Genomic DNA, 19,399 nt, shown 5'->3' on the forward strand with positions numbered 1-19,399 from the left:
CTAGTTTTCCGGAAAGCTTTTGACACCGTTCCTCACAAGCGACTTCTAATCAAGCTTCGGAGCTATGGGGTATCGTCTCAGTTGTGCGACTGGATTCGTGATTTCCTGTCAGGAAGGTCGCAGTTCGTAGTAATAGACGGCAAATCATAGAGTAAAACTGAAGTGATATCAGGTGTTCCCCAGGGAAGCGTCCTGGGACCTCTACTGTTACTGATCTATATAAATGACCTGGGTGACAATCTGTGCAGTTCTCTTAGACTGTTCGCAGATGATGCTGTAATTTACCGTCTAGTAAGGTCATCCGAAGACCAGTATCAGCTGCAAAGCGATTTAGAAAAGATTGCTGTATGGTGTGTCAGGTGGCAGTTGACGCTAAATAAAAAAAGTGTGAGATGATCCACTTGAGTTCCAAAAGAAATCCGTTGGAATTCGATTACTCGATAAATGGTACAATTCTCAAGGCTGTCAATTCAACTAAGTACCTGGGTGTTAAAATTACGAACAACTTCAGTTGGAAGGACCACACAGATAATATTGTCGGGAAGGCGAGCCAAAGGTTGCGTTTCATTGGCAGGACACTTAGAAGATGCAACAAGTCCACTAAAGAGACAGCTTACACTACACTCGTTCGTCCTCTGTTAGAATATTGCTGCGCGGTGTGGGATCCTTACCAGGTGGGATTGACGGAGGACATCGTGAGGGTGCAAAGAAGGGCAGCTCGTTTTGTATTATCGCGTTATAGGGGAGAGAGTGTGGCAGATATGATACACGAGTTGGGATGGAAGTCATTACAGCATAGACGTTTTTCGTCGCGGCGAGACCTTTTTACGAAATTTCAGTCACCAACTTACTCTTCCGAATGCGAAAATATTTTGTTGAGCCCAACCTACATAGGTAGGAATGATCATCAAAATAAAATAAGAGAAATCAGAGCCCGAACAGAAAGGTTTAGGTGTTCGTTTTTCCCGCTCGCTGTTCGAGAGTGGAATAGTAGAGAGATAGTATGATTGTGGTTCGATGAACACTCTGCCAAGCACTTAAATGTGAATTGCAGAGTAGTCATGTAGATGTAGATGTAGAACAGTGACATTTATCATGTGCAAAGCTATGTCATCTGCTGCGGATGCGGAGACACTAAAATCCCCATAAAAGAACACAGAAGAAGTTTCTAATTTCATGTAAATGCCAGTGACAAGCAGTACAATTCAAGTTTAGTTATCGATTTTTCACTTTTGAGCTGGCTTTGGTGCCATGGACATGAGCTAGGACCTTAAGATTTTGCATGAAGGGACGCCTAGCTGCCACGTTGCACGTGAAAATGAAAAAGTGTTCATATGTAGTAAAAACCTAAGAAATCCGCCTGTTTTCGTCATCTGCAATCGAATCGACTCAGTGTCATATGGTCACGTTGACCGCTCTTCTCCTGAAACGGTTACATTTATCGCGTGCAAAGCTATGTCGCGTGCTGCGGAATGCGGAGAACCTAAAAGCACCATAGTAGAACACAGAAGAAGCTTCTAAGTTGATGTAATAGGCAGTAAGAAGCAGTAAAATAATAGTTTTACCTATCGATTATTGACTTTCTGCCGGCTTTGGTTCCGTGGACATGAGCTAGGACCTTAAGAATTTCTATGAACGGAGGACTAGCAGCAACGTTGCACGGGCGAATGTGAAAAGTGTTCATTTGTAGTACCAACCTAATAAATCCGCCCGTTTTCGTCATTTGTAATTGAATCGACTTAATGTCAGATGGTCACGTTGGCCGCTCTTCTCTCTGAAACGGTTACTTTTATAGTGTGCAAAGCTATGTCGTGTGCTGCGTAATGCGGAGAAATTAAAAGCACCATAAAAGAACACAGAAGAAGTTATTAAGTTGATGTAATAGGCAGTAAGAAGCACTACAATTCAAGTTTAGTTATCGATTTTTGACTTTTTAGCTGGCTTTGGTGCTTTGGACATGTGCTAGTACCTTAAGATTTTGCAAGAAGTAAGGACTAGCAGCCTCGTTGCACGGGAGAATGTGAAAAGTGTTCATATGTAGTAACAACCTAGGAATCCGCCCGTTTTCGTCATTTGCTATCGAATCGATTTAATGTCAGATGGTCACATTGGACGCTCTGCTCTCTGAAACGGTTACATTTATGGTGTGCAAAGCTATGTCGCGTGCTGCGATATGCGGAGACACTAAAAGCACCACAGTAGAACACAGAAGAAGCTTCTATGTTGATGTAATAGCCATTAACCAGCAGTACAAATCAAGTTTAGTTATCGATTTTTGACTTTTTAGACGGCTTTGGTGCCTTGGACTGAGCTAGGACCTTAAGAATTTTTATGAAGGGGGGACTAGCAGCCACGTTGCACGGGAGAATGTGAAATGTGTTCAAATGTAGTAAAAATCTAAGAAATCCACTAGTTTCCGTCATTTGCTGTCGAATTGACTTAATATCAAATCGTCAAATTGGCTGCTCTTCTCTTTGAAACGGTTACATTTATTGTGTGCAAAGATATGTTGCGTGCTGCGATATGCGGAGACACTAAAAGCACCATAGTAGAACACAGAAGAAGCTTCTCATTTGATATAATACCCAGTATGAAGCAGTACAATTCATGTTTAGTTACCGATTTTTGACTTTTGAGCCGGCTTTGGTGCCTTGGACATAAGCTAGGACCTTATGGTTTTGCATGAAGGGACGCCTAGCAGCCACGTTGCACGGGAGAATGTGAAAAGTGTTCATATGTAGTAAAAACGTAGGAAATCCGCCCGTTTTCTTCCTTTGCTATCGAATCGACTTTATGTCATATCGTCACATTGGTTGCTCTTCTCTCTGAAACGGTTATATTTAACATGTGAAAAGCTATGTCGCGTGCTGCGTAATGCGGAGAAACTAAAAGCACCATACTAGACCACAGAAGAAGCTTCTAAGTTGATGTAATAGCCAATAAGAAGCAGTACAATTCAAGTTTTAGTTAACGATTTTTGACATTTTTGCCGGCTTTGGTGCCTTGGACATGAGCTACGACCTTACGATTTTGCATGAAGGGAGGACTAGCAGCCACGTTGCACGGGAGAATGTGAAAAGTGTTCATATGTAAAAAAAACCTAAGAAATCCGCCCGTTTTCGTCATTTGCTATCGAATCGACTTAATGTCAGATCGTCACATTGGCCGCTCTTCCCTGTGTTTACTTCGTAGATTCCTATTTAAATTGCGTGTGAGTTTCGTATAGGAGGTGCAATTTCGAGTTTTAGTTACTGTAATCGTAAAATCAGCAGATTGTAGCACAGTCGTTAGTCATTTGTACAGGTTAGTTGATACATTTTTTGCGTGTTCCGCTTGCGTTATCTAGGCAAGGACTCGTGTTTCGGTAACTGTTGTTAAACATCGATTAGAATGGACAGGGACTGCGATTGCTGTGTTCGGATGAGAGCTGACTTGGCATCCCTTCCCTCACAGCTGCAATCGGCGTTGACTTCGGTCGCGCAGCTTGAGGCTGTTTCCAATGGGCACCACTGTGGGGAGCCGGACTCGTGTATCACGGGGATGTCAACCTCGTCCCGTCTGTCCCCAGATCGGTCTGCCGCTGCTGTGGTTGCCCCGGTTGCTGCCCGCAGTGGGGCTGAGCCCTCGCCTGTGGTTGATTGGGAGGTCGTTCCAAGGCGTGGCAGGCAGCGAAAGACGTCCCCGGAGGCTGATCAGAAAGCCTCCCCGGTGCGTCTGACAAACCGGTTTCACGCACTGTCTCTGGCTGAGCCAGATGCAGCTGCCTGCCCTGTTTCAGAGGATCATTCTCAGCCTTCAAGGTCCGGGCAATCGCAGAGGTTGGGCTTACTGGTAGTTGGGAGATCCAATGTTAGGCTCGTAATGGGGCCCCTTAGGGATACGGCGGCTAAGGAGGGGAAGAAATCTAGTGTGCACTCCGTGTGCATTCCGGGAGGAGTCATTCCTGATGTGGAAAGGGTCCTTCCGGATGCTATGAAGAGCACAGGGTGCAGCCAACTGCAGGTGGTGGCACATGTCGGCACTAATGAATTGTGTCGCTTTGGATCTGAGGAAATTCTCTCTGGATTCCAGCGGTATCTGATTTGGTGAAGGCTGCCGGTCTTGCTTACGAGATGAAGGCAGAGCTCACCATCTGCAGCATCGTTGACAGAACCGACTGCAGATCTTTGGTGCAGAGCCGGGTGGAGGGTCTGAATCAGAGGCTCAGACGGTTTTGCGACCGTATTGGCTGCAGATTCCTAGACTTGCGCCATAGGGTGGTGGGGTTTCGGGTTCCGCTGAATAGGTCGGGAGTTCACTACACTCAGCTGGCGGCTACACGGGTAGCGGAGGCTGTTTGGCGTGGACTGGGCGTGTTTTTAGGTTAGAAGGCCTCGGGAAAGTGCGGGATGGGCTGAAATGTCAAAGGGTGCTTGGCAATTACAGGACGTGCTTGGATCAAGGAACAGTCGGAATTTTAGTTGTAAATTGTTGTAGTTGCGCTGGAAAAGTCCCTGAGCTTCAAGCGCTAATAGAAAGCACAGAAGCTGATATAGTTATAGGTACAGAAAGCTGGCTAAAGCCTGAAATAAGTTCTGCAGAAATTTTTACGAAGTCTCAGACGGTGTTCAGGAAAGATAGATTAGGCAGAATTGGTGGTGGAGTGTTTGTGTCTGTCAGTAGTGGTTTATCTTGTAGTGAAGTCGAAGTAGATACTCCGTGCGAATTGGTGTGGGTGGAGGTTATACTTAACAGCCGAATTAAGTTAATAATTGGCTCCTTCTACGCGACCCCCAGACTCCGATGATATAGTTGCGGAACAGTTCAGAGAAAGTTTGAGTCTCGTAACAAATAAATACCCCACTCATACAGTTATAGTTGGTGGGGACTCAACCTACCCTCGGTATGTTGGCAAAAATACTTGTTCAAAACCGGTGGTAGGCAGAAAACGTCTTCCGAGATTGTCCTAAATGCATTCTCCGAAAATTATTTCGAGCAATTAGTCCACGAACCCACGCGAATTGTAAATGGTTGCGAAAACACACTTGACCTCTTGGCCACAAACAATCCAGAGCTGATAGAGAGCATCATGACTGATACAGGAATTAGTGATCACAAGGTCATTGTAGCTAGGCTCAATACCATTTCTTCCAAATCCATCAGAAACAAACGCAAAATAATTTTATTTAAAAAAGCGGATAAAGTGCCACTAGAAGCCTTCCTAAAAGACAATTTCCATTTCTTCCGAACTGACTATGCGAATGTAGACGAGATGTGGCTCAAATTCAAAGATATAGTAGCAATAGCAATTGAGATATTCATACCTCATAAATTGGTAAGAGATGGAACGGATCCCCCGTGGTACTCAAAAAAGGTCCGAACGCTGTTGAAGAGGCAACAGAAAAAGCATGCGAAGTTCAGAAGAACGCGAAATCCTGAAGATGGGCTAAAATTTACAGACGCGCGAAATTTGGCACGTACTTCGATGCGAGATGCCTTTAAATAGGTTCCACAACGAAACATTGTCTCGAAATTTGGTAGAAAATCCGAAGAAATTCTGGTCGTATGTAAAGTACACAAGCGGCAAGACGCAGTCAATACCTTCGCTGCGCAGTGCCGATGGTACTGTTATCGACGACTGTGCCGCTAAAGCGGAGTTATTGAACGCAGTTTTCCGAAATTCCTTCACCAGGGAAGACGAATGGAATATTCCAGAATTTGAAACACGAACATCTGCTAGCATGAGTTTCTTAGAAGTAGATACTTTAGGGGTTGCGAAGCAACTCAAATCGCTTGATGCGGGCAAGTCTTCAGGTCCAGATTGTATACCGATTAGGTTCCTTTCAGATTACGCTGATACTATAGCTCCCTACTTAGCACTCATATACAACCGCTCGCTCACCGATAGATCTGTACCTACAGATTGGAAAATTGCGCAGGTCGCACCAGTGTTCAAGAAGAGTAGTAGGAGTAATCCATTTAACTACAGACCTATACCATTGACGTCGGTTTGCAGTAGGGTGTTGGAGCATATACTGTTTTCAAACATTATGAATCACCTCGAAGGGAACGATCTATTGACACGTAATCTGCATGGCTTCAGAAAACATCGCTCTTGTGCAACGCAGCTAGCTCTTTATTCGCACGAAGTAATGGCCGCTATCGACAGGGGATGTCAAGTTGATTCCGTATTTCTAGTTTTCCGGAAAGCTTTTGACACCGTTCCTCACAAGCGACTTCTAATCAAGCTTCGGAGCTATGGGGTATCGTCTCAGTTGTGCGACTGGATTCGTGATTTCCTGTCAGGAAGGTCGCAGTTCGTAGTAATAGACGGCAAATCATAGAGTAAAACTGAAGTGATATCAGGTGTTCCCCAGGGAAGCGTCCTGGGACCTCTACTGTTCCTGATCTATATAAATGACCTGGGTGACAATCTGTGCAGTTCTCTTAGACTGTTCGCAGATGATGCTGTAATTTACCGTCTAGTAAAGTCATCCGAAACCAGTATCAGCTGCAAAGCGATTTAGAAAAGATTGCTGTATGGTGTGTCAGGTGGCAGTTGACGCTAAATAAAAAAAGTGTGAGATGATCCACTTGAGTTCCAAAAGAAATCCGTTGGAATTCGATTACTCGATAAATGGTACAATTCTCAAGGCTGTCAATTCAACTAAGTACCTGGGTGTTAAAATTACGAACAACTTCAGTTGGAAGGACCACACAGATAATATTGTCGGGAAGGCGAGCCAAAGGTTGCGTTTCATTGGCAGGACACTTAGAAGATGCAACAAGTCCACTAAAGAGACAGCTTACACTACACTCGTTCGTCCTCTGTTAGAATATTGCTGCGCGGTGTGGGATCCTTACCAGGTGGGATTGACGGAGGACATCGAGAGGGTGCAAAGAAGGGCAGCTTGTTTTGTATTATCGCGTTATAGGGGAGAGAGTGTGGCAGATATGATACACGAGTTGGGATGGAAGTCATTACAGCATAGACGTTTTTCGTCGCGGCGAGACCTTTTTACGAAATTTCAGTCACCAACTTTCTCTTCCGAATGCGAAAATATTTTGTTGAGCCCAACCTACATAGGTAGGAATGATCATCAAAATAAAATAAGAGAAATCAGAGCTCGAACAGAAAAGTTTAGGTGTTCGTTTTTCCCGCTCGCTGTTCGGGAGTGGAATAGTAGAGAGATAGTATGATTGTGGTTCGATGAACCCTCTGCCAGGCACTTAAATGTGAATTGCAGAGTAGTCATGTAGATGAAGATGTAGAACAGTGACATTTATCATGTGCAAAGCTATGTCATCTGCTGCGGATGCGGAGACACTAAAATCCCCATAAAAGAACACAGAAGAAGTTTCTAATTTAATGTAAATGCCAGTAAGAGGCACTACAACTCAAGTTTAGTTATCGACTTTTGACTTTTGAGCTGGCTTTGGTGCCATGGACATGAGCTAGGACCTTAAGATTTTGCATGAAGGGACGCCTAGCTGCCACGTTGCACGTGAAAATGTAAAAAGTGTTCATATGTAGTAACAACCTAAGAAATCCGCCTGTTTTCGTCATCTGCAATCGAATCGACTCAGTGTCATATGGTCACGTTGACCGCTCTTCTCCTGAAACGGTTACATTTATCGCGTGCAAAGCTATGTCGCGTGCTGCGGAATGCAGAGAATCTAAAAGCACCATAGTAGAACACAGAAGAAGCTTCTAAGTTGATGTAATAGGCAGTAAGAAGCAGTAAAATAATAGTTTTAGCTATCGATTATTGACTTTCTGCCGGCTTTGGTTCCTTGGACATGAGCTAGGACCTTAAGAATTTCTATGAAGGGAGGACTAGCAGCCACGTTGCACGGGCGAATGTGAAAAGTGTTCATATGTAGTAACAACCTAATAAATCCGCCCGTTTTCGTCATTTGCTATTGAATCGACTTAATGTCAGATGGTCACATTGGCCGCTCTTTTCTCTGAAACGGTTACATTTAACGTGTGCAAAGCAATGTCGCGTGCTGCGGAATGCGGAGACACTAAAAGCACCATAGTAGACCACAGAAGAAGCTTCTAAGTTGATGTAATAGCCAATAGGAAGCAGTACATTTCAAGTTTTAGTTAACGATTTTTGACTTTTTAGCCAGCTTTGGTGCCTTGGACATTTGCTAGGACCTTAAGATTTTGCATGAAGAGATGACTAGCAGCCACGTGGCACGGGAGAATGTGGAGAGTGTTCATATGTAGTAAAAACCTAGGAAATCCGCCCGTTTTCGTCATTTGCTATCGAATCGACTTAATGGCAGATGGTCACATTGGCCGCTATTCTCTCTAAAACGGTTACATTTAACGTGTGCGAAGCTATGTCGCTTGCTGCGGAATGCGGAGACACTAAAAGCACCATAGTAGACCGCAGAACAAGATTCTACTTTGATGTAATAGCCAATAAGAAGCAGTACAATTCAAGTTTTAGTTAACGATTTTTGACTTTTAAGGCGGCTTTGGTGCCTTGGACATGAGCTAGGGCCTTAAGATTATGCATGATGGGAGGACCAGCAGCAACGTTGCACGGGAGAATGTGAAAATTGATCATATGTAGTAAAAACCTAAGAAATCCGCCCGTTTTCTTCACTTGCTATCGAATCGTCTTAATGTCAGATCGTCATATTGGCCGCTCTTCTCCCTGAAACGGTTACATTTATCGTGTGCAAAGCTATGTCGCGTGCAGCGGAATGCGGAGACGCTAAAATCCCCATAGTATAACACAGAAGAAGCTTCTAAGGTGATGTAATAGCCAGTAAGAAGCAGTACAATTCAAGTTTTAGTTATTGATTTTTGACTTTTTAGCCGGCTTTGGTGCCTTGGACATTAGCTAGGACCTTAAAATTTTGTATGAATGGAGGAATAGCAGCCACGTTGCAAGGGAGAATGTGAAAGGTGTTCATATGTAGTAAAAACCTGAGAAATTCGCCAGTTTTCGTCATTAGCTTTCCAAACGACTTAATGTCAGATCGTCACAGTGGCCGCTCTTCTCTCGGAAATGCGGAATGCGGAGACAATAAAAGCACCTTAGTAGAACACAGAAGAAGCTTCTAAGTTGATGTAATAGCCAGTAAGAAGCAGTAGAATTCAAGTTCAGTTATCGATTTTTGAATTTTTAGCTGGCTTTGATGCCTTGACATGAGCTAGGACCTTTCGATCTTGCATGAAGGGAGGAATAGCAGCCACGTTGCACGGGAGAATGTGAAAAGTGTTCATATGTACTAAAATCCAGAGAAATTTGCTAGTTTTCGTCATTTGCTATCGAATCGATTTAATGTCAGATCGTCACATTCGCCGCTCTTCTCTCTGAAACGGTTACATTTATCGTGTGCAAAGCTATGTCGCGTGCTGCGGAATGCGGAGACACTAAAAGCACCATATTAGAACACAGAAGAAGCTTCTAAGTTAATGTAATAGCCAGTAAGTAGCAGTACAATTCAAGTTTAGTTATCGATTTTTGACTTTTTAGCCGCCTTTGATGCCTTGGACATGAGCTAGGACCTTTTTAATTTTGCATGAAGGGAGGAATATCAGCCACGTTGCTCGGGAGAATGATAAAAGTGTTCATATGTAGTAAAAAGCTAAGAAATCCGCCCCTTTTCTTCACTTGCTATCGAATCGACCTTATGTCAGTTGGTCACACTGGCCGCTCTTCTCTCTGAAACGGTTACATTTATTGTGTGTAAAACGATGTCGCGCGGTGCGGAATGCGGAGACACTAAAAGCACCATAGTAGAACACAGAAGAAGCTTCCAAGTTGATGTATTAGCCAGTAAGATGCAGTACAATTCAAGTTTTAGTTATCGATTATTGACTTATTAGCTAGTTTTGGTGCCTTGTCCATGAGCTGGGACCTTAACATTTTGCATGAAAGGAGGTCTAGCAGCCGCGTTGCACTGGATAATGTGGAAAGTGTTTATATGTAGTAAAAACCAGAGAAATCCGTTCGTTTTCGTCATTTGCTATCGATTCTACTTTATGCCAGATCGTCACATTGGCTGCTCTTCTCTCTGAAACGGTTACATTTATCGTGTGCAAAGCTATGTCGCGTTCTGAGGTATGCGGAGACACTAAAGGCACCATAGTAGAACACAGAAGAAGCTTCTAAGTTGATGTAGTAGCCAGCAAGAAGCAATACAATTCAAGTTTTAATTACCGATAATTGAATTTTTTGCCGACTTTGGTGCCTTGTACATGAGTTAGTACCTTAAGATTTTGCATGAGGGGAGGTCTAGCAGACGCGTTGCATATGAAAATGTGAAAAGTGTTCATATGTAGTAAAAACCTGGGAAATACCCCCGTTTGCGTCATTTGCTATCGAATCGACTTAATGGCTGATCGCCACATTGGCCGCTCTTCTCTCTGAAACGGTTACATTCATCGTCTGCAAAGATAGGTCGCTTGCCGCGGTATGTGGCGACACAAAAGCAACATAGTATAACACAGAAGCACATTCTAAGAAGATGTAATCGCCAATAAGAAGCAGTACTATTCAAGATTTAGTAGTCGGTTATTCACTTATTTGCCACCTTTGGTACAATGGACATGACCGAAGACCTAAAGATTTTGCATGAAACGACGTCTGGAAACCACATTGCACGGGGGAATGTGGAAACTGTTCATATGTAGTAAAAACTAGAGAAAACCGCCCGCGTTCGTCATTTGCTACTGAATCTATTTTATTGCAACATCTTCACATTGGCCGCTTTTGTTTCTGAAACGGTTACATTTATCATCTGCAAAATTATGAAGTGTTTTCCGGTATGCTGAAAAAACTGAAAACATCATATTAGAACACAGTAAAAGCTTCTAAGAAGATGTAATCGCAAGTAAGAAGCAGTACTATTCAAGTTTTAGCTATCGGTTATTCACTTATTTTCCGCCTTTGGTACATTGGACATGTCCGACGACCTAAAGTTTTGCATGAAACGACGTCTGGAAACCACTTTGCACGGGGGAGTGTGGAAACTGTTCATATGTAGTAAAAACTACAGAAAACCGCCAGCTTTCGTCATTTGCTACCGAATCTATTTTATTGCCAGATCTTCACATTGGCCGCTTTTCTCTCTGACACAATTACATTTATCGTCTGAAAATTTATGTCGCGTATTGCAATATGAGGAAAAAACTGAAAAAATCATATTAGATCACAAAAAAGCTTCTAAGAAGATGTAATCGAAAGTACCAAGCAGAAATATACTGTTGACTTATTTGCCGGCTTTGGTGCAATGGGCATGAGCTAGGACCTTAAGATTTTTCATAATATTACGTCCGTACGCATCGTTGCACGCGAGAATGTCGAAAGTGTTCATATGTAGTAAAAACCTCAGAAATCCGCCCTCTTTCGTCATTTGCTATCAAATCTAATTAATTGCCAGATTTTCACATTGGCCGCTTTTCTTTCTGAAACGGTTACATTTATCGTCTGGAAATTTGTGCCACGTGTTTGCAATATGCGGAAAAATCTGAAAACATCATGATAGAACACAGAAAAAGCTTCTAAGAAGATGTAATCGAAAGTAGGAAGCAGTACTATTCACGTTTTAGCTATTGGTTATTTACTAATTTGCCGGCTTTGGTGCATTGGACATCAGTTTAAATGGCTCTGAGCACAATGGGACTCAACTGCTGAGATCATTAGTCCCCTACAACTTAGAACTACTTAAACCTAACTCACCTAAGGAGATCACACACATCCATGCCCCAGGCAGGATTCGAACCTGCGACCTTAGCAGTCGCACGGTTGGACATGAGCTAGGACCTTAAGATTTTGCATGAAAGTGCGTCTGTAGGCCACGTTGCACGGGAGAATGTGGAAAGTGTTCATATGTAGTAAAAACCTGAGGAATCCAATCGCTTTCGTCGTTTGCTATCGAATCGAAAGTATTACCAGATCTTCACATTGGCCGCTTTTCTCTCTGAAACAGTTACATTTTTCGTCTGGAAATTTATGTCGCGTATTGCAATATGCGGAAAAAACTGAAAACATCTTATTAGAACACAAAAAAAGCTTCTAAGAAGATGTAATCGAAAGTAGCAAGCAGTACTATACTATTGACCTATTTGCCGGCTTTGGTGCATTGGGCATGAGCTAGGACCTTAAGATTTTGCATAAAAGTACGTCCGTACGCCACGTTGCACGGGAGAATGTGGAAAGTGTTCATATGAATTAAAAACCTCAGAAATCCGCCCGCTTTCGTCATTTGCTATCGAATCGAATTATTTGCCAGATCTTCATATTGGCCGCTTTTATCTCTGAAACGGTTACTTTTATCGTCTGGAAATTTGTGTCACGTGTTTGCAATATGTGGAAAAAACTAAAAACATCATAATAGAACACAGAAAAAGCTTCCAAGAAGATGTAATCGAAAGTAGGAAGCAGTACTATTCAAGTTTAAGCGATCGGTTATTCACTTATTTGCGGCTTTGTTGCATTGGACATGAGCTAGGACCTTAGGATTTTGCATGAAATTACGTCTGTACGCCACGTTGCACGGGAGAATGTAGAAAGTGTTCATATGTAGTAAAAACCTGAGAAATCCGATCGCTTTCGTAATTTGCTATCGAATCGAATGTATTGCCAAATCTTCACATTGGCCGCTTTTCTCTTTGAAACAGTTACATTTATCGTCTGGAAATTTATGTCGCGTATTGCAATATGCGGAAAAAACTGAAAACATCATATCAGAACACAAAAAAGCTTCTAAGAAGACGTAATCGAAAGTAGGAAGCAGTACTATTCAAGTTTCTGCTATCGGTTATTCACTTATTTGCAAGCTTTGGTGCATTGGACGTGAGCTATAACATTAAGATTTTGCATGAAAGTACGTCTGTACGCCACGTCCACGGGAGAATGAGAAAGGTGTACATAATAGTAACAACATGAGAAATCCGCCAGTTTTCGTCATTTGCGTTCGAATCGACTTAATGCCAGATCGTAACATTGGCCGCTTTTCTCTCTGAAACGGTTACATTTATCGTATGCAAAATTATGTCGCGTGTAGCGGTATGCGGAAAAAACTGAAAACATTATATTAGAATACAGAAAAAGCTTCAAAAAAGATGTATTTGCCAGTAAGAAGCAGTACTATTCAAGTTTCAGTTATCGGTTTATTCACTTATTTTCCGGCTTTTGTGCATTGGACATGAGCTAGGACCTTAGGATTTTGCAAGAAAGTACGTCTGTACGAAACGTTGCACGGGAGAATGTGGAAAGTGTTCATATGTAGTAAAAACCTGAGAGATCCGCTCGCTTTCGTCATTTGCCATCGAATCGACTTGATGCCAGATCGTCACATTGGCCGCTTTTCTCTCTGAAACAGTTACATTTATCGTCTGGAAATGTATGTCGCGTATTGCAATATGCGGAAGAAACTGAAAACATCATATTAGAACACAAAAAAAGCTTCTAAGAAGATGTAATCGAAAGCAGCAAGCAGAACTAAACTATTGACTTATTTGCCGGCTTTGGTGCATTGAACATCAGTTCAAATGGCTCTGAGCACAATGGGACTCAACTGCTGAGGTCGTTAGTCCCCTAGAACTTAGAACTACTTAAACCTAACTCACCCAAGGAGATGACACACATCCATGCCCCATTCAGGATTCGAACCTGCGACCTTAGCAGTCGCACGGTTGGACATGAGCTAGGACCTTAAGATTTTGCATGAAAGTACGTCTGTACGCCACGTTGCACGGGAGAATGTGAAAAGTGTTCATATGTACTAACAACATGGGAAATCCGCCCGTTTTCGACATTTGCCATTGAATCGACTTATTGCCAGATCGTCATATTGGTTACTTTTCTCTCTGAAACGGTTACATTTATCGTTTGTAAAGTTATGTCGCGTGTTGGGGTGTGCGGAAAAAACTGAAAACATTATATTAGAAGACAGAAAAAGCTTCAAAGAAGATATAATCGAAAGTAGGAAGCAGTAATATACATGCTTTAGTTATCGGTTATTCACTTATTTACCGCCTTGGTGCATTGGACATGAGCTAGGACCTTAAGATTATGCATGAGAGTACGTCTGTACGCCACGTTGCACGGGAGAATATAAAAAATGTTCATATGTAGTAACAACATGAGAAATCCGCCCGTTTTCGACATTTTCCATCGAATCGACTTAATGTCAGACCGTCATATTGGCCGCTTTTCTCTCTGAAACGGTACATTGGACATGAGCTAAGATCTTAAGATTTTGCATGAAAGTACGTCTGTACGCCACGTTGCACGGGAGAATGAGAAAAGCTTTCATATGTAGTAACACCATGAGAAATCCGCCCGTTTTCGTCATTTGCATAAGAATCGACTTAATGACAGATCGTCACACTGGTGGCTTTTCTCTCTGAAACGGTTACATTCATCGTATACAAAGTTATGTCGCTTGCCGCGGTATGCGCAGTCACTAAAAGCACTATAGTAGTCACAGAAGAAGCTTCTAAGAAGATGTTATCGGCTAGTAACAAGCAGTAGTAGTCAAGTTTTAGTTATCGGTTATTCACTTATTTGCCGGCTTTGGTACATTGGACTTGACCGACGACCTAAAGATTCAGCATGAAACGACGTCTGGAAACCACGTTGCACGGGAGAATGTGGAAACTGTTCATACGTAGTAAAAACTTCAGAAATCCGCCCGCTTTCGTCATTTGCTATCGAATCGACTTTATTGCCACATCTTCACATTGGCCGCTTTTCTCTCTGAAACGGTTACATTTATCGTCTGCAAAATTATGTCGCGTGTTGCGGTATGCGGAAAAAAATGAAAACATCCTATTAGAACACAGAAATATCTTCTAAGAAGATGTAATAGCCAGTAAGAAGCAGTACTATTCAAGTTTTAGTTATCGGTTATTCCCTTATTTGTCGGCTTTGGTGCATTGGACAAGAGCTAGGACCTTACGATTTTGCATAAAAGTACGTCTGTACGCCAGAATACATCATTTTCAGTTGTCAAACGGCTTCTAAAACCGAACTGTTCATTTGACAGCAAATTGTGTGATATCAAATGATCAATTAACCTTACATGCACAGCCTTTTCGGTAACTTTTGCAAACACTGATGGCATAGAAGTAGGTCTAAAATTAGCTACATTATCCCTTTCTCCCTTTTCATAAAGCGGCTTTACTGATGAGTACTTTAATCGGTCAGGAAACTGACCAGTTCTAAAGGAAAAATTGCAAATATGGCTAAATACAGGGCTAACATGTGCAGCACAGTACTTTAATATGCTGCTAGGCACTCCATCATATCCATGAGAGTCCTTAGTCTTCAGTGATATAGTTATTGACTCAATCTCTCTCTTGTTTGTATCACAGAGGAGTATTTCAGACGTCAATCTCAGAAAGGTATTTGCTAAGAAATTTGTATGATTTCCTGTTGGAACTAAATTTTTATTTAGCTTGATTGTGACTACTTCGAACATTTTGATATAATTCGCCCTATGTTTTACATGAAATCATTATCCCACTAGTCAGCCAACTGTGCTGTCTATTACTGCTAGTACCCCATTCAGAATGTTTTAATGGAAAACAACTCTCAAAGAGCATGAGAAATGTGCCATGGAAAGCATTGTATTTATCATCTGTATTATTGGCACTATAAACATCTTGCCAGTCTTGTTCCTTGACAAGTTTTAAAAAACACTCTATTGCTTTTGGATTGACTTTCCTACGTTCTTTGTAACTAAATATGACATTGAGTTGAGTACAAAAACCTTTTAGTGTTAAAATTTGTGCATTATGGTCTGAAAGGCCATTCGCACTTTTACTAACAGGATGCCCATCTAGTATTGAGGAACGAATAAAAATATTGTCTATGACCGTGCAACTATTCGCCTGCACCCTAGTTTGAAAAAAAAACACAGTTGGCATCAGATCATATGAATTTAGGTGATCTACCAACATCATTTTTCTTGGGACCGAGTGAGGTGGCGCAGTGGTTAAGGCACTGGACTCACATTCGGGAGGACGACGGTTCAGTCCCGCGTTCAGCCATCTTGATTCAGGTTTTCCGTGATTTCCCTAAATCACTCCCGGCAAATTCTGGGTTAGTTCCTCTCAAAGGGCATGGCCGACTTCCTTCCCCATCCTTCCCTAATCCGATGAGACCAATGACATCGCTGTCTGGTCTCCTTCCCCAAACAACCCAACCCCCCTTTTTCTTGCACAATCATATACAAAATTAATATTGAAGTCCCCCACATATAACTACTTGCTGGTACTTCCTACAAAGTGAATCAAGAACCCTCTCTAGCTTAAGCAAAAATGCTCTGAAGTTGGAGTTAGAGGCCCTATAAACACAAGCAATTAGAAGTTGAGTTTCACTAAATTCAACAAATGCTGCACAACTTTCAAATATCTGTTCAGTGCAGTGTCGTGATAAGTCTATGGACTCAAATAACGTACTGTTTTTTATGTACGGTGACATCTCCCCACCCCGCAAGAAACTCCTTGAGAAACAGCCAGCTAATATGTAGCCTGGTAAAGGAAGCCTATAAATTATCAATTTATTGAAGTGGTGCTCTGATATACAAATAATTTCAGCGTTAACATCTGTTAGCAGTTCACTAACTTTATCCCTAATAACTCTTATATTCTGATGAAATATGCCAATTCCTTCTCTACTTGGAAACATTACATCCTCTGGAGGAGAGCCCTTAGAGGCACGCCGGCCGCGGTGGTCTTGCGGTTCTAGGCGCTCAGTTCGGAACCGCGCGACTGCTACGGTCGCACGTTCGAATCCTGCCTCGGGCATGGATGTGTGTGATGTCCTTAGGTTAGTTAGGTTTAATTAGTTCTAAGTTCTAGGCGACTGATGACCCCATATGTTAATTTGCATAGTGCTCAGAGCCATTAGAACCATTTTTGAAACTTAGAAGCACTTCCTTTAAGCAGGTATACCAATCAGCTGACTTCAGTATTAAAAAGGTGCAGCTCTAACACCAACTACTACAGGAATTTTTCCATGAGTGACACCACTACCGCCACCACCACCCACTACACTGTCACCTATAAGCTTAGGTAGCCTCTCCTTCGCATACCTATTGAGGGGAAGGCCATGCCTAGTGAAACCCCATCTACTGATAGACCCAACTGGCACCACTGAGATGTGATCCATGCCCTCTCCCATCAGTGCACTCCCCAGCCCCACAATTACGCGCCCAACAGCCGCATTAAGGTGTGCCCGATCATTATGCTGAAACAGTTGCACGAAAAGCACATTAGTGCCACCAGTTTGAGTAGCTATCTTAACCAAGTCACCACTGACATCATACCCCCTGTCCCTATTGTGACTGCTCCCAGCACCACCCACTATCACTACCTGATCCTCCTTTGTAAAATTCTTACATAACTCCCCTATGCTTTCAGCCACCTGAGCCAACCCTGCATTAGGCTTCACAATGCTTGTGACCTGGTACTCACTCCACAAAACTTCTTGCAAATGCTGGCCCACACCTCTACCCGGTAACTACCTAGCAGCAGAACCTAGGCCTCCTAATTGCTGAGGACGGCTGCAAGTTACCTCCATATACAGCTACACGAGGCTCCTCTCCGCTCAACTTTGACAGTTTGTCGTATCTATTGCATGTATGCAAAGTAAAACTGTCTGACTACCTCCTTTTCCTATCTATCTTCTTGTCACCTGCCAGTTCTCATTCCCCAGCACCCTTCACCCTCCTCAACTTATCTAGTTCCTCCTTTGCGCATTGTAACTGCACCTGAAGGGCACAGATCTTACGCTCCTGCTCCTCTATTAACTTGTTTCTACTACAGATTCTACATTCCCAGGACAGGATCACCCTCAAATGACCACTGGCTTCCACACTGCATTCCCCCCAATGAAAATACTTTGAACAAATCCCACAGCGTAATCCACTACTCACAAACCTACGACATAGCCATCACTTCTCACTCACGATAAAATTTTACAGTTACTAAAAAAAACTATACGTCTACGTTACCAAAGTTCAGTTACAAAAGCAGCACTATTTAAGAACTAACAACTATGGTCTCGAAATTCTCTGTCTACTAAGAAAGCAGCTTCTTGTATTAACACTACTACAACACAGCCGATACCAATACCAGCAAAACTTCACAAAATTATTGGCTAAAACCAAAAAATTTAAACTAAACGCCAGTTGAAAACTAAAGCACGAAATTTACTAAACGACTTCAACACACTGAAAACTCTATAAAACACAGCGAGCGAACGATTACAAGAGTTTATTAAGTCATTATTTCGCCAAAAATGGCAAGCAACACCACTGCAATCTATTCAGTTTAATAACTGTATTACAGAGCACAAACAAGTTCGTCAGTACTTAACTTATAACCGCTACAGATGCAGTGCACGCCGCAAAATGTAAACACACTGATGAGGCGCGAGGCTTAGACGAACCATGAAAGCACACTCACAAATAATAGACCACTCGAGTCAATACCACAGGAAGAAAGACTGAGATAAATGAATATCCACAAATAATTTGCTTTTACGGCAAAAATAATAACACAAAAAAACTTTAAAATACGTAAATGAAGTCTAAAATTTATAAAACATTAACAAGCTATTTCAACAGCAGTGCAGCTCACGTGACGTCACACACATGATGATCTGCCCCCCCCCCCCTTTGGAAGGTGCCTATCTACCCCACCTTCGAAATATGCCTATCTATCCCCCTCAGAAGATATCTACCGAGCTACCCATCCATGGAAGATCTCTGTCAACCTGCACCTCCCCTCCCCCCTCAGATGATGTCTGTATACCTACACACACCCTTGGAATATGTCTGTCTACCTAAACCCCCTCCCCTTAGAATATGTATGACTACCTACCCCTCCCCACAGAATATGAATGTCTACCTACCCCACCCCTCGGGAGATGTCTGTGTACCTACCCCTCTCAGAAGATATCTACCTACACCTCCCACATCGGAAGATTTCATACTACCTCTACCCCATCGAAAGCTGTCTGTCTCTCATCGCCCCACCACATAATATGTAATTCTACCTACTTGCCTCCTTAGAAAATGTCAGTCTACGTAACTCTCCACAGGAGATGTCTATCTACCTGCCCCCTCGGCAGATGTCTGCCTACGTCACCCCCCTAAGGAAGATGTTTGTCCACCTACCTCACCCTGTGAAGATGTCTATCTACACCCCCACAAAAACTCTCTCACCACCTCGTAAGATGTCTATCACCCTGAAAGATGTCTCTCAACCCCCCCCCCCCCCCCCCACACTAAGGAGATGTCTATCTACCTACCTGCCCTCTCGGAATTTGTCTGTCGACCTATCCCAACCCCTATTCAGCCCCCCCACTCGGAAGTTGTTTACCCCTAAGATGTCTAGCGACCCCCAAACTTTGGAAGGTGTCTTCCAGCCCCTCAG

Source organism: Schistocerca gregaria, unplaced genomic scaffold (assembly GCF_023897955.1).
Source record: "Schistocerca gregaria isolate iqSchGreg1 unplaced genomic scaffold, iqSchGreg1.2 ptg000256l, whole genome shotgun sequence".
Taxonomy (NCBI): domain Eukaryota; kingdom Metazoa; phylum Arthropoda; class Insecta; order Orthoptera; family Acrididae; genus Schistocerca; species Schistocerca gregaria.